At 39.3% G+C, this 15,170-nt stretch overlaps 1 protein-coding gene across 1 annotated transcript in view; it reads left to right on the top strand.

Annotated features, from left to right (window-relative positions):
- Window positions 1-1,804: 1,804 nt before the first annotated feature.
- The window catches only part of PRRC1 (proline rich coiled-coil 1), an 80,592-nt gene continuing 67,226 nt past the window's right edge, over window positions 1,805-15,170 (top strand). The window contains exon 1 of the mRNA XM_087862338.1: window positions 1,805-1,933. The gene's annotated coding sequence lies outside the window, so the exon portion shown is untranslated. The remainder of the gene's footprint in view (window positions 1,934-15,170) is intronic.

The following is a 15,170-nucleotide window of genomic DNA, read 5'->3' as shown; positions in this document are numbered from 1 at the left end:
TTACTCCATATCCTCACCAGTATTTGCTGTTGTCAGCGTTCCAGATTTAGGCCGTTCTAACAGGTGGGAAGTGGTATCTCATTGTTGCTTTAATCTGTGATTAAACGTTGGGACATCTTTTCATACACATATTTGCCATCAGCATATCTTCTTTGGTGAGGTGTCTGTTAAGATCTTTGGTCCATTTTTCAATCATTTGTGTTCTTATTTCTTAGTTTTAAGAGTTCTTTTTATGTTTTGAAGGACAGTTCTTTGCCAGGTGTGTCTGTTATCAGTGATTGCTTTCACAGATTAGACCATGATGATGTACGTAAGAAGTCTTTACGGTCATGTAGGGTTTGTCCTATGTTCTCTTCTGGGAAGTTTTATAGTCTTGCATTTTATATTTGGGCCTGTGATCCATTTTGAATTAATGTTGGTGAAGGGCATAAGGTCTGTGTCTAGATTTTTTTATTTTTTTTACGTGGCTGTCCAGTTTTTCCAGCATAATTTGTTGAAAAGACTCTCTTTGCTCCATTATATTGCCCTTTGTTCCTTCGTCAAAGATCAGTTGACTCTATTTATGTTGGATATTTCTGGTATCTCTATTCTGTTCCAATTGGCTTGACTATTGTTTCACCAACTTTTTCCATTTTATCTGTGGTTTAGTGTGTGACATTAATTTGGGGGAAATCGTCAGTCATTATTGCTTAACTACTGTTGCTGTTCTCTTGTCTCCTCTCCCTGTCTTCCACAGTTCCCATTATGTGTATTTACAATTTTACAGTTCTCCCACAGTTCCTGGATATTCTGTTGCAGTTTTTTTCCTCTTTTTTCTCTTTGCTTTTCAGTTTTAGGAGTTTCTATCATCCAATCCTCAATCTCAGAGTTTCTTTCCTTACCTTTCTCTAGTCTACCATGAGCCCATCAAATGCTTATTCCATTTTTTTATAGTGTTCTTGATCTTTGCCACTTTTTTGTTCTTAGAATTTCCAACTCTCTGCTTAACTTTATCCACCTGTTCTTGTGTTTTGTCTACTGTTCCTTTAAATCCCTTAGCATGTTAATCACAGCTTTTTAAAATTTCTGGTCTGGTAGTGCCCACATTTGTGCCCCATCTGACTCTAGTTCTGATGATGCTTGCTCAGTCCTTTCAAATTTGTTGTTGTTTTCTACTGTGCCCTATAATTTTTCTGTTGAAAGGTGGAGGTGATGTATTAGGTAAAAGGAACTAGGGTAAACAGGCTTTCAGTAATGTAGTGGTGAGTGGGGGCGGGGGGGGAGGGAAGCGTTCTGTGGTCCTGGGATTGGTCTCAGCTTTTCATGAGCCTGTGTCCTTGGGCTGTGAACTTCTCAGGTGCTTCTCGGTGTCCTTGCCCCTCCTTTAAGATGGGATAGGATGGCGAGAGGGGGTGGAGTGGGGTTTGTCCCTTCCCTCAAGTCAGTTAGCCTCTGATGAAAGCCCAGAAGGTTCGGCTCTAGTTAACTAGTTTCCCCTGAGGTCAGGTCTTATTAAGAGCAACGCCCTCCGGCACGTTTCAAAATGGTTCCTTTTCCCGTTTGTTTTAAGTAGGAGGGGATTTGCCTCTGGGGCTCCCCGAGAGAAACTGGTTGGAGCTCCTGGAGGTGAAACGCACCAAAGCATGGGGACTCTGTGTGACTGGGTCCCCGCTGAGTTTTTAACTCTCAGACTTGTCCACACTGAGCCTGCCGCAATTCGCTCATTGCCGTTCAGGTGTGTTGACCTGGGCACGGGTCCCTGCACAGGTGTCTGCACTGTGATGTTGAGATTGTTTTTATCTGCCTGCCTCGTCAGCTTGGGGAGCCGTGCTTTGCCCCGTGACCTCCCTCCTCTGACGGATTTCAGAAGAGTTGATTTGACAGCGTGTCCGCCTTTTGGTGGCTGTTAGGGTGAGCGGTGACGTCTAAGCTCCTTACACGCTGGACTCAAAATGTAAGTCTGAACTATCGTTTTTATTTCAAGTCAATGATGACCTCGGAAAAGTAGGAGTGTGAAATTGTGCTGTAGAATACATACCAAATTCTTTCTTTCTTCTTAAGCCAAAGACTTTGACTCCTTGGTTCAAAACCGCACTTAGATGGGCTTACGTGTGTTACTGGGAATAGTCAATGATGAGCATGTCAGCTGTTTACATATAATAGAAGACATGTGCATTTTGAAAGTTCCATTTTTCTTTCTATCATGCTTTTCCTACATGGGACGCAGTGTGGAATATTGTATGGTAAAAAAAACATTACCCTCACCCTTTGGGAGCCTCCAGTCCAAACTGAACTCTCTTCCTTGTACGCACTTCGTGTTCTCATGAGTGATGGCAAAGCCAGGAAAAATACAAATACCTTTCGTCAGTACTTGCTAGTCTTAGAATCCATGAAAAGCTCCAAAATATTAAAATGCAACTATGCAACCTAAGCATAAGGTTCACGATATTAAAGTGGTCATTGAAGTAAATGTAAACAAGCATTTTTGCCCCGACTGCTGCCTATTTGCTTGAAAGAATCTAAAATTCATTCAAACTGCCCAATTCTATGCTTTTTTTTTCCTTCTGCTTTTCTCATCCAAACATGTATGGATTAATGGCTGAATCTCTTCCTGTCAAGGCATTGCTGGGCAATAAATCACATTCTATTTTAAGCAATAAGTGATTTCCTTTATCTCTGATTAAGGCACCCAAATAGTTGCATAAATTGCTAAGACAAACCTAAAAGAAATAAGGGTTGGATACTGCAGTTAACCTTTTCTTTCTTTGCAATTATTTTTAGATCCCTTGTTCAATGGTCTCATTACTTTTCAAAACTTGTTATCATCTCTGTTCCTGCTATCAGAAAATGTTTTGTCCAGATTCCATATCATGTGATCTACCCTAAGTTTTTTTTTTTTTTTTAAGTATTTCCATGGCTTAAATGAAAGTGGAGTATGGTCGTTTATCACTTTTGAAAGCTAAAGATTTTTTCACAATCCTTCGGCACATCAGTGAGATGGGGCTTGGCTTTGAAACAAGGAGTCCACAGCTTGGAGCTTACACCGAAGTGTAAGGCATTATCACGTCTGCACGGATAGAACGCCCCTTGGCTTTGCTATTTGCTTTTTCTTAGCATCATAAAGTTTCTGTGCAGCAGCCAGTATGAAATGCAGAAAGTCCAAGTGCTTGATAACTTGACATTTTTCGGAGAGGCCTTTGAGTTCTCCTAGATCAAAGCTTAAGTCCGAAACCAAATGAGTTCCACAAGAGGTGAAATTCTGCCTCACTACAAACTCAGGAAGGAGCAGGAATTCTTCCAAGTTTGGAATGTAGCACTTGAGCTCCTGCCATAGATGTGTATTCAAAGGGGAAACTCCACACGGAGAAGTAACCCGGTTTGCAGAGGTAGCCCGTGAACATCTAAAGAGTGTTGTGTGACCCAGCAAACATTCGCATGGGTGGATGTCCCTGTCAGAGATGAGTCCGAGAGGGAAATGGCAGTTTGCCTTGAGCCCCCACTTGGGCCAGTTCTGGCGTAGCTATAGGCATGTGCGTCTGAGCTGGAATGGATTATAGAGATGCTTCGAGCTGAAGAGTTTCTTAGATGTCTGGCTTTGTTAAAATGTCAGTAATGAATGTTTTATTCTCTTAGTGCCCCGAGTGCTAATATAATTAATAATGCATCCTTTTTTATTGCATACAATACATCGGGATCAATTTCCAATTTCACTATGATGTTTCATCAGGTATACACAGACACACTTTTGACAGCGTTTATAGGTTTCAGGTTTAACTATGAAAAAATAATTTGGATATACTGATAATCATTTTTTTCTCCCACATTCCTTTAATTGAGGTATAATTGACATATAACATTTAATTAGTTCCAGCTGTATGACATAATGACTCAGTATTTGTATATGTTGTGAAATGATCACAAGTCTAGTTAACATCCATCACACGTTTTACAATAACTTTTAAGATCTACTCTCTTAACAGCTGTTAAATATACAGTACAGTATTATTAGCTGTAGTTCACCATGCCGTCCGTGAGATCCTCATGAGTCATTTATTTTATAGCTGGAAGTTTGTACCTTTTGACCCCCCTTTTGGCAACCTCCAATCTAGTGTCTGTACTTAGGAGCTTGTTTTTTTGTGGTGGTCATGGTGAGGGGCTAGATTCCACATATAAGTGAGATCATATGGTGTTTGTTTTTCTCTTTCTGGCTTATTTCACTTAGTATAATGCCCTCGATGCGATTTGTTACAGATGACAAGATTTATTTTTTTATGGCTGAGTAATAATCCATTGTGAATATATGCCACATTCTTAAATTCATTCATCCATTAGTTGACACTTAGATTGTCTCCATGTTATGGCTCTGGTAAGTAATGGGGCATTGAATATGGGGTGCACGCTTCTATTTTTAATTCTCTGAGCAAGTTCCATACTCTTTTCATAGTGGCTGCACCCATTTACATTCCCACCAACAGTGCACGAGGGTTCCCTTCTCTCCACATCCTCGCCAACACTTATTTCTTAACTTTTTGGTAATAGCCATTCTGACAGATGGGAGGTGATACCTCGTTGTGGTTTTGATTTGCATTTTCTTGATGATTAATGATGTCGAGCACCTTTTCATGCACCTGTCGACCCTTTAAACGTGATCTTTGGAAAAATGGTTTATTGAGATCCTCGGCCCATTTTTTTAAACCAAGTTTGTGTGTGTGTGTGTGTGTGTGTGTGTGTGTGTGTGTGTGTGTTTGCTATTGAGTTGTATGAGTTCTTGATATATTTTGGGTATTAACATCTTACCAAATATATGGTTAAAAATATTTTATTCTTCTTGATAAGTTGCCTTTTCATTTTCTTAGGGTGTCCTTGCTTTATGGAGCCATATTAGTTTGATGGAATTCCATTTGTTTATTTTTGTTTTTGTTGCCTTTGCTTTTGGTGTCAAATCCAAAGAATTCCTGCCAACATGGTGTCAAGAGCAGCTTATTGCCCGTGTTTTCTTCTAGGAGTTTTATGGTTTCAGGTCTAACATTCAAGTCTTTAATCCATTTTGAGTTAACTTTTGCATATTATAAGAAAGTGGTCCAATGTCATTCTTTTGCACAGTGGCTGTCCAGTGTTTCTGAGACCATTGGGTGAAGAGGCTGTTCTTTCCCCGTTGAATATGCTTGGCTCCTTTGTTGTAAGATAATTGGCCATACGTGTGTGGGTTTCTTTCTGGCCTCTCCATTCTATTGCATTAATCTCTCCATTGTTTCTATGCCAATACCATGCTGTTTTGATGACTATATCTTTATAATATAGTTTGCAATCAGCTAGTGTGATGCCTCTAGCTTTGTTCCTCTTTCTCAAGATTGCTTTGGCTATTCAGAGTCTTTTGTAGTTGCATAGAAATTTTAGGATTGTTTGTTCTATTTCTGTGAAAAATGCCATTGAAATTTTGATAGGGATTGCATTAAATTTGTAGATAGTTGAGTCTGAAGAGTTTCTCAGATGGGTGGCCTTGTGATATTTGGAATTAAAGTTTTTGAATAGAATATAAATGTTATAAACCACAACAACATAGAAGTAGCGATCTAACAAATACAGATTGGTAGCATGAGAAGGAAAAATGAGATAATAAATTTGAGGATATTAATGGACACATCTTTCACAGTGGGGGATATGTTAAAAAGATACTGTAGGTGATAGTTCAAGAATATTATATTAAAGATATAACTGAGGAGAACTAAAAAGCAATATAATGAGCAAAAATCAGTGCAGTTGGGGGAATGCCTCATCTCAGTGGAGGATGAGAGGTAGAATATCTGTTCTTCATTTTCGTAGTGGAAAGTTAGCAGATGCTGCCTGAAGGGAACAAATCAAGAAATAGAGATTTGAGTAAATTATATCCAACTATAAAGGTTACAATTCAATGGGAAGAAAAGCAAATTCCTAATTATTAGAAGGAAAACAAAGATACACAAAAGTAAACAAAACACATCCTATAGAGCAAAAGACTAAAATCTAAAGAATTATTAAAAATAGGACATGTCGGGGCGCCTGGGTGGCTCAGTCGTTAAGCGTCTGCCTTCAGCCCAGGGTGTGATCCCGGCGTTATGGGATTGAGCCCCACGTCAGGCTCCTCTACTGGGAGCCTGCTTCTTCCTCTCCCACTCTCCCTGCTTGTGTTCCCTCTATCCCTGGCTGTCTGTCTCTGTCAAATAAATAAATAAAATCTTAAAAAAAAAGGACATGTAAAACAAAATGACAGAAAAGAGATTGAGTATATATATATATCATATACAAATGTAAGCAGTCTAAAATATTTGTTAAAACTTTAGGACCAAATAAAAAATAAAATCCAGCTGTGTTTGATATGCATAGTGCATATTAACAATAAGTAGCTCCAAAATGTTCAAAGCAAAAGGAAGAGCAAAATATATATCAAGAAAAATTATAAAAATCAGAAATTTTGATGTTAATATCAGAAAAGGCTTATTTTAGAGTAGTAAGCATTAAATGAGTAAGAAAGACAATTTATATCAACAAGTGTTTCAACAAACTATCAAAACATATATACAATCAGAATTCTTAAAATGATAAGAAATAAAAGAAGAAAAAGGAAGAAACACAATAGTAGTAGGACACTTTACTCTTTGAGTCAGTCTGTGACAGACCAAATAGACAAATAGGTAAGGAGAGAAAGGACCTAAAGAACTTAATGAATAAGAAGATACATTGAACTTGATACACTGATCTTTGGATTCTAAAAGCAGAGAATATACCTTAAATTCTACCCCTGTCATATTTTACAAAATTATTTGCTCTTATGCTACAAAATGCCTTATAAAGTACAAGTGGATTATATACATAAGATATGATGTGAAAGTTTGTGTCCCACCAAAACTCATATGTTGAAACCCTAATTCCCAAAATGATAGTATTTGGAGGTGGGGCCTTTGGGCGTGATTAAGTCATTAGAGTAGAGCCCTCGTGCATGGTTTGAGTGCCTTAAGGAGAGTCACAAGAGAGGTGGGTGATCTCTCTCTCCCCCATGTAAGGATATACCAAGAAGTTAACCATCTACAACCCAGGAAAGTGGCTCTCCCCTGGGTACCACTACCAGTGGGCACCCTGATCTTGGACTTCTCAGCCTACAGAGCTGTGAAAAACAAATGTATGTTGTTAAAGCCATCCTGTCTATGTTATTTCTGTGAAAGCAGCCCAAGCTGACTAAGACGACATATTTTTAAATGTTCAAATGTATCCATAATTTTTAAAAACACAAATGTATTTTTTAAAAGATTTTATTAATTTATTTGAAAGAGAGAGTGAGAGAGAGCATGAGTGGGGGGAGAGGCAGTTGGAAAGCGAAAAGCAGACTCCCCTGTGAGCAGGGAGCTGGACCTGGGACTTGATCCCAGGACCCTGAGATCATGACCTGAGCCGAAGGTGGACGATGAACCAACTGAACCACCCAGATGCCCCTAAAAACACACATTTGGACAAGATGCCATGTTTCATTTATCAGATTGGAAAAGGTCATCACGTTTAGTGGTATACAGCACAAGATGAGGAAGAAGTATCATACACTGTTGATGGATTTGGGAAATTTAACATACAGGGAAACTCAGATACGTGCTCAAAGGAACAAGTAGGTTGTTTATTGAGGTTTTGTTTATAACAAAAACTGAAACAATGTAGATGTCTGTTCCTAAGATATCAGTTAAATAAATATGTCTGTCTAGAAAAAGGAAAGTCTTGCTGTGATTCAGAAGGAGGAGGTTAATCGTAGGGTCATGTGGAAAACTTTGTTGAAAATGCTGTTCGAGGGAAATCAATAATGCTCAGGATAAGTTTTGTAACAGTGTCATCTTGTGACAAACGTGTGTGTGCACAGAAAGCTCTTGAAAGACACGTACAGAAAACCCAATCACAGTTGCTTCCGGTGAAAAGAGTATAGTTCTAGAGCAGGAAAGAAAGTTGTTTTTCTTGATCTCTACTTCTACTCTGATTTTTTTTAACCCCGTCCAAATATTAGGTTTGTAAATTTTAGAAGAATAGGAAAAAAGAAACAAGAGGGACATCACAGTGCCCATGAGGAGCTTATAGGCTATTGAAGGAAACAGACATTGGCTTTAAAATTACAACGTAGTGTGAACAGTGATAAAATAGATCCGTGCAGATGGAGGAGAGAGGAACCGCGTAATGGCAGTAGCTCCTTTCTTTAAAAAAAAAAAAGAAGTAGGAGAAAAGTATTGCACAATGGTACCCTTTTCTCCCCTCTTAGATTGTCTGCATCCAACTTCTTTGGAAGAGAGGCCTCACTTGCCAATCTGAAACGTGGAATTCTGTGGCGCCAGGATGGCCAGATTCTCAGGAACAAAGGAAGCAAATGCAGACAAAACCCAAGAGGAATTATTTCTGTATAGAATATGCCATTCTCACCATGGGGAAGGATCTTTCTGCCATACTGTCTTCTCTGATTATTTTTCCCCATTTTTGCCTTTTACTTCTAGTCATCTTGCAGGCAGGGTTGAGAATCATGTTCATGGTTTGCTGCTGTCAGCAAGTAAAGTTTGTCCCAAGAGTTCAGTCACGGACTGCATTTGTATCATAAGTGAATTCTCCCATCTAGGGCAGTGGCCCTGCCCAATGGCTGTCTGTCCCCTGTGGCACTGGCTTTGCCGGCGTGTGACACAGTGGTGACAGCGCCCTGGTCGTTGGCGCAGTGTGACCTGCCTCCTTGCTTTGTGCATTTCCAGGGGCTTTGATGATGTGGTCCATTGTTAGAAACAAGGGACCACTTCATCTTGACATGGACAAAGGAGTGAATTACTGAAAAAGCTTGAAGGAGTTAAGTTTCTCACAATAAACGAATAGTCTGGGAAGTAATGGCAGCAATATAATCCTTTAGAGACACACTGATCTTTGGGTTTCTGTTCATTGTCCGCTGGAGTTCGGAATCCCATGCTTGGGGCAGAAAAAAAAAAAAAAGGAATGTTTAAATGCATGAAATGGAATAGCTTACTTAAGGGTAGAAATACTGTGTTTGTAGGCCCCCATTTGACAGATGACTCTCCAAAGTTTTGGAAATGTCATGTTGAGCTTCAAGGCCTTTAATTCTGTAATTACAATTCCAGAATCAATGCATTTGTGCATCGTCACAAAAAGATGCTTGATTGGTTTTTGTCTCTCTGCATGCCTCTTTGTTTCTTTCCTGCTTTCTTAGAAATGTCTGAAAATGAATTTATTTTCTTAACCAGCTGAGCCACCCAGGTGCCCCATGAGAATGAATTTATTTTCTATCCTTAGAGCTTTTCTCAATTGTTACTAAGAAAAATAATTTTGTGGATTGATCTAATCAATTGAATAGTGAATAGAGAAACTATCCCACTGTCTGATAAATGGATTCTCACATGACCCCTTTAAGCTTTATAGGTAGTAAAAGTGGTAAAACCTTAGAGCGGACAATTCATAATGTTTCAGGATTATTGAGCAAGCAGTTCGCAACAGAAGCCAAAGGAAAAAAGGGAAACAAAGTAAACAGGGATTTCCAAATCTTCTGAATGAAGATCCAAATTTATTAGCATTATATTCCACACTTCCAAAGAGGTGTGTCACTTAAAATGAAGGTTATGAAAATGACAATTAAACACAACTGAGAATTATTCATTATTCCACACTTAAGTTTTGTTTCTGATCTTTTCTAGTATCAGGAAGCTTCCATTTCAACATGAAACTGTAGCTCCGAGCTCCTTCTGTGTTCCACTGCGGGTAGAGTTTAGATAGTGTTAAAAAACCAAGTTACTGTGACATCATTTTACCATTGCAATTACCTTCTGAGAAGGAGTATTCCAATAGTACAAAGAATGTAACCTAGCCCATGTGTGTTAAAAATAAATTTTAACTTCATGTACATTAAAATTTTAGGGACACCTGGGTGGCTCAGTCGGTTAAGCATCTGCCTTTGGCTCAGGTCATGATCCCAGGGTCCTGGGATCCACTCCCCTGCTTAACGGGGAGTCTGCTTCTCCCTCTGCCTCTGCCCCCACCACTTGTGCAAGCTCCCTCTCTCTCTAAAAATAAAATCTTTTTAAAAAATTTAGTTTCATGCAATAGAACAGGTTCTTAGATTTCAACCCCTCCTTCTATAAAAATGATTTTACGCTGATGTTGATTTTGTTTCATTTGAGAGCATTCACCGATGCTGACTTTCCTTTCTCTGCATTAGATACTTAGTGAATTCTCTATGACCAAGTGATTCAGACTGGCTTTCCTTTGCCAAGCTGTATACTGATTCTTTCCATGATGGACTGTTGTCTTCATAAAATGAAAGATCATTTTAATGCTGGCCTCAGTAAGATACCCTAAGACAAACTGGCCCCCTACAGATAACACGATGCTCTTTTTTTTTTTAATGTTTTTTTTTATTATATTATGTAGGTCACCATACAGTACATCCCCGGTTTCCGATATAAAGTTCGATGACTCATTAGTTGCATATAACACCCAGTGCACCATGCAATACGTGCCCTCCTTACTACCCATCACCAGTCTATCCCATTCCCCCACCCCCCTCCCCTCTGAAGCCCTCAGTTTGTTTCCCAGAGTCCATAGTCTCTCATGGTTCATTCCCCCTTCTGATTACCCCCCTTACGATGCTCTTTATTTATTTTTTTTTATAATGATTTTTTATTATATTATGTTAGTCACCATACAGTACATCCCCGGTTTTCGATGTAAGGCTCGATGATTCATTAGTTGTGTATAACACCCAGTGCACCATGCAATATGTGCCCTCCTTCTACCCATCACCGGTCTATCCCATTCCCCCATCCCCCTCCCCTCTGTAGCCCTCAGTTTGTTTCTCATAGTCCGTAGTCTCTCATGTTTCATTCCCCCTTCTGATTACCCCCCCTTTCTTTATCCCTTTCTTCCCCTACTGCTCATTCTAGTTCTTATGTTCCATAGATGAGAGAAATCATATGATAGTTGTCTTTCTCTGCTTGACTTATTTCACTAAGCATTATCTCCTCCAGTGCCGTCCATGTTGTAGCAAATGTTGAGAACTCATTCTTTCTGATTGCTGAGTAATATTCCATAGTATATATGGACCACAGCTTCTTAATCCAGTCATCTGTTGCAGGGCATCTTGGCTCCTTCCACGATTTAGCCATTGTGGACATTGCTGCTATGAACATTGGGGTGCATATGGCCCTTCTCTTCACTACGTCTGTATCTTTGGGGTAAACACCCAGTAGTGCAATGGCTGGATCATAGGGTAGCTCAATTTTTAACTTTTTAAGGGACCTCCACACGGTTTTCCAGAGTGGCTGTACCAACTTGCATTCCCACCAACAATGTAGGAGGGATCCCCTTTCTCCACATCCTCTCCAACAATTGTTGTTTCTTGCCTTGTCTATTTTTGCCATTCTAACTGGCGTAAGGTGGTATCTCAGTGTGGTTTTGATTTGAATTTCCTTGATGGCTAATGATTTTGAACATTTTTTCATGTGTCTGTTAGCCATTTGTATGTCTTCATTGGAAAAGTGTCTGTTCATATCTTCTGCCCATTTTTTGATTTGTTTATTTGTTTCTCATGTATTGAGTTTGAGAAGTTCTTTGTAGATCTTGGATACCAGTCCTTTATCTGTAGTGTCATTTGCAAATATCTTCTCCCATTCCGTGGGCTGCCTCTTAGTTTTTCTGACTGTTTCCTTGGCTGTGCAGAAACTTTTAATCTTGATGAAGTCCCATAAATTCATTTTATCTTTTGTTTCTCTTGCCTTTGGGGATGTATCATGAAAAAGGTTGCTTTGGCCGATGTCGTAGAGGTTGCTGCCTATGTTCTCCTCTAGAATTTTGATGGATTCCTGTCTCACACTTACGATGCTCTTTAAAGTCAAATGGAAATGGATTCAGATCTTTTGTTTGTGATTTTTGGTACCACTACTCCTTTTTATCACTCCGGGGGAATGAGAGCAAAATGTACTTCCCTTGAATGCATCAAAGGTAATTTGATGGTTTACATCAAGATTTTTGCTAAGTTCCTTTGGTTTCTGTTCCTATCCAACCATTAACCTCTGCCATCTAACAAATGTTTAGCTCAAGATGAGTTTCCTACTTTTTGTTAGAAGTACCCCATTCAATTTCATATTCCCAATACTTAACCCATTGCCTGGCCAGTAGGAGATGCTTGTCTTGGTAGCTACTGCATCTATGCCAGGTGTTGCTCCAAACCCGACATGTAGTAACTCATTTAATACAACAGGGAGTATTAATGTTAAGAAATATTATCTCCATTTTACAGATAACAAAACAGAGTTTAAATAATGATCCAAGGTCATCTTACTAGAAACTTACACTCGGGCAGGCTACTGAGCTATGCAAACTCAAGCAATAATAATTTCACAGAACTGACTGATTGCATTGAGTACTTTCACAGATTCCAGGACCAAAATACTGGTGAGGGGATGAGTGAAATCTGATAACTCAACAGATGGGGCAGCTCGACTATACTCTCGCTCACCTTCTAAATTATTTTATGCTCCTCTAAATACCAGGGAAACGTTTCTTCTGCATGTGTCTGACATACTTGCAGTTTTTAATTCTCCCAGAACATCATAGGCAACTTAGGTTTGCTATTTTCATCATTAAATTTATTTCTCTTTAAATGAAATATTCATTTTAATTAACATGGTCACATCCTCTCCAAATGTTCTTTACTGCATTTCCATGAAATCATAAAAGTACACCCTTTCAAATGTTTTCTATTGATTCAACAAACATTGATGCACTGTGGAGTAAAACATTTTAGATTTGTATGATTCACTAAGGTTAATAAAGCCCTTCTATGTAAACAGTTTTTATGTTATCCCCTACACCTCTGCAAGTAAGTGGAGTGGGTGTGATAATTCATATTATAGATAAGTAAAATGAAGGTAAGGCACTTGGGTATGTAACACTCAAAGTAGCATTTTTTTCCCTCACTACACTGTGTTTGTAGATAATACTGTGTTACGTGTTTGGCTGTGGATACGTGTTCTTTTCCTCAAAACTGTAGGTTATCCAGTAGCTATTATTGAATGGGAACCTGCTATGCCACAAGACAGATATTAAATAATGTAGTATTGTTCAGAGAAGAGAGTGATTATTTCTGGCTGAAGGAGTAGGGTGTGGGAAGCAAGACCCAAGGATGAATAGAACATAGACATTAAAAGAAAAAAAAAAAACCCAAGATACAGAAGACCATTCCAGGTAGAAGGAATAAAGAAGGATTTCTCTAGGTCCCAAAACATGGTAGACACAGCTAACATGGAATGTCTCCTGCCACAAGCACTGAAGATTCTGGGAAAATATTATTTTAAATATTATTTTAAATTTTATTTTAAAAAATAATGTAAATACAAGACTGCTGTCGCGAAAGAAAAACTGGAGGGGGGAGGGGACAATGCTGTTGTCAGAACCAAGGGGGCAGTAGTGACTGACACCACCGTGGTCAGGAGATGCGACATCAGACCCACAATTAGGTTTTAGACGTTTTGAGGCTCAAGACTTAATGTCCATGCAGAAACAGAAGTCAAGGCTTTCATCGCCCATGGAGATAAGAGCTGGAATTCTGCATGAAGATAGGAAGGGCTGCTCTCATGGTAAAAGGAAGCTAGAAAAAATCACATCTTCAGGACCAAGGATGGTAATGCACAGGAAAATACATCTCCAGAAAATAACTCCCTTGGTAAAATAATCTTCATGATGAAAATTTCACATAAAATCATTGTGAGGCCAGTGATACCCCTACAGTATCAGATATTGTAAAAAATTAATACTATTCAGGGATGTCATTTCTATAACCCAGGCCACTTAGGATTATCAAAGATAAAATAGTTCCTACTGAAGATGAGCTCACAATGAGTATTAGAAAAAGTAAGGAAATGATACACCCTGAGTGAAAATCAGCAAGCATTAAGTAAACGGAAGAGTAATACCTCCAAGAAGTTGAGGTAATCAAGCCATCTGAAAGAGAACAAAGTAATGATGATTTTATTAAATAGAGGGATAAACAAAAGAATGGAATCCATAAGGAAATCAAAGACCTCAAGACAAAAGATTTCAGAAAGAAAAATTTCTAGAAATGAAGCATAGCGTCCTTGAAATTGTCGGGGTTAAACAGTAGATTATATGCAGTTGAGCAAGGAATCTGTGGCAGCCATGATTTTGTGCCACTCGGATCGTCTATGGCGGAATAATGGATGGGTGGCCTAGTTGTTGTAGCCTGAATCTTCCACTACTTTTGTTCATGCCAAGATGATGCCTGCAACAGCCTGGTTCCAGGCAGGGCCTGAGTGTACTAGGGAAACTGAGGCAGACCTTTTCCTGTGATTGTCAAGACTCCGTTAAAGGCCAAGGCTTCCTGTTGGTCTAGCTGAAGCTTTCTCGGGCTCTTTAAGACACTGCTTACCCAACACTCCCTCTTTCCCAGGGGTTAGAACTGAATCCCAGTCTGTTGCCTCCCCCCTCCTCCAGCAGCTCCCTTTTTTCTTCATTGTCATTGAACTCAGTGAATGTCTTGTACTCGAATCCCATCTTGATGGCTGCTTCGTATGGGTCCCAAGCAAATGCAGAACAAGAGCTGCAATATAAATCTGAGAATAATCAAACTGAAGGCAAAACATGATATGAACTATCATCTAAAACTGAGGGCAAAGATAAAACGTTACAAACAAGACATTTTATTCATAGGCCCTCGGTAATATAGTTCAGGAATAAACAAACAGTGAACCCAAAATGAAGGAATGGGCCCTAGGATCAATAGTGTTAAATGTGGATATTTTTAAATGTGGAATTAAATTTATTTTTTTAAAGATTTTATTTATTTGTCAGCACAAGCAGGGGGAGTGGCAGGCAGAGGGAGAAGCAGGCTCCCCGCTGAACAGGGAGCCTGATGCAGGGCTCGATCCCAGGACCCTGGGATCATGACCTGACCTGAAGGCAGACGCTTAACCGACCGATGGCCCTAAAACATGGAATTAAATCTTAAAACAGCCACAACATATGATATAATTAGTGGGATTTTTATTTTATTTTTTAAGATTTTATTTATTTCAGAGAGAGAGAGCACAAGCAGAGGGAGCTGCAGGGAGAGGGAGAAGCAGGCTCCCCACTGAGCAGAGAGCCCAATGTGGGGCTCCATCCCAGGACCTCCGGGATCA

The sequence above is a fragment of the Ursus americanus genome, chromosome 5, assembly GCF_024610735.1.
Source record: "Ursus americanus isolate L20-20 chromosome 5, mUrsAme1.1.p, whole genome shotgun sequence".
NCBI lineage: Eukaryota > Metazoa > Chordata > Mammalia > Carnivora > Ursidae > Ursus > Ursus americanus.
Note: the sequence above shows the minus strand (reverse complement) of the source record. Positions and strands in the feature narration are given on the sequence as shown.